Raw genomic sequence first — 525 nt, 5'->3', positions numbered from 1 at the left:
CCTGCTTTTCTAGTGACCTAGCGTTCCGCACTGCCGTTTGGCCAGCCCATGCTCCCGTACCGTTGCGTTTCTCCCCAATGCGCCATGCCACTTTGCCAGTCATACACACGTTTCGATGCGTGCCCTGTCAGCTGCTTGCGCTGCATGTCGCCTTGCTCCACCCCTGTTTTATTGCTTTCTCTGCTTTCGCCCGGTTCCCGTCCCGTTTCGGCGGGGAGTCTATGTTGCAAGCTAGTTCTTGCTTTACCAGACTTTAAGCCCACACAAGCCAAGCCCTGTCACACACACCTCACATCCCCCCCCCTTCTCTCTCTTCTCCCCCGCTGCCACCCATGTCACCTCTCCTCCATATTGCCTTCTACAACTCCACGTCACGCGCACACAGCACGTATAATGCACCCCTGGCTAAGTGGCTGGCACTAGCTGCAGCCTGCTGGCGGCAGCAGACTGGCGGCGGCGATGGGTGGTGGTATGGTGGGTTGCGCGGCCCGCCACACGCTGTCCGACGTTCGACAATGCGCATAG

Source organism: Chlorella variabilis (genome assembly GCF_000147415.1).
Source record: "Chlorella variabilis unplaced genomic scaffold CHLNCscaffold_20, whole genome shotgun sequence".
In the NCBI taxonomy this organism is placed as follows: domain Eukaryota; kingdom Viridiplantae; phylum Chlorophyta; class Trebouxiophyceae; order Chlorellales; family Chlorellaceae; genus Chlorella; species Chlorella variabilis.
This window is presented reverse-complemented; position numbering follows the sequence as displayed.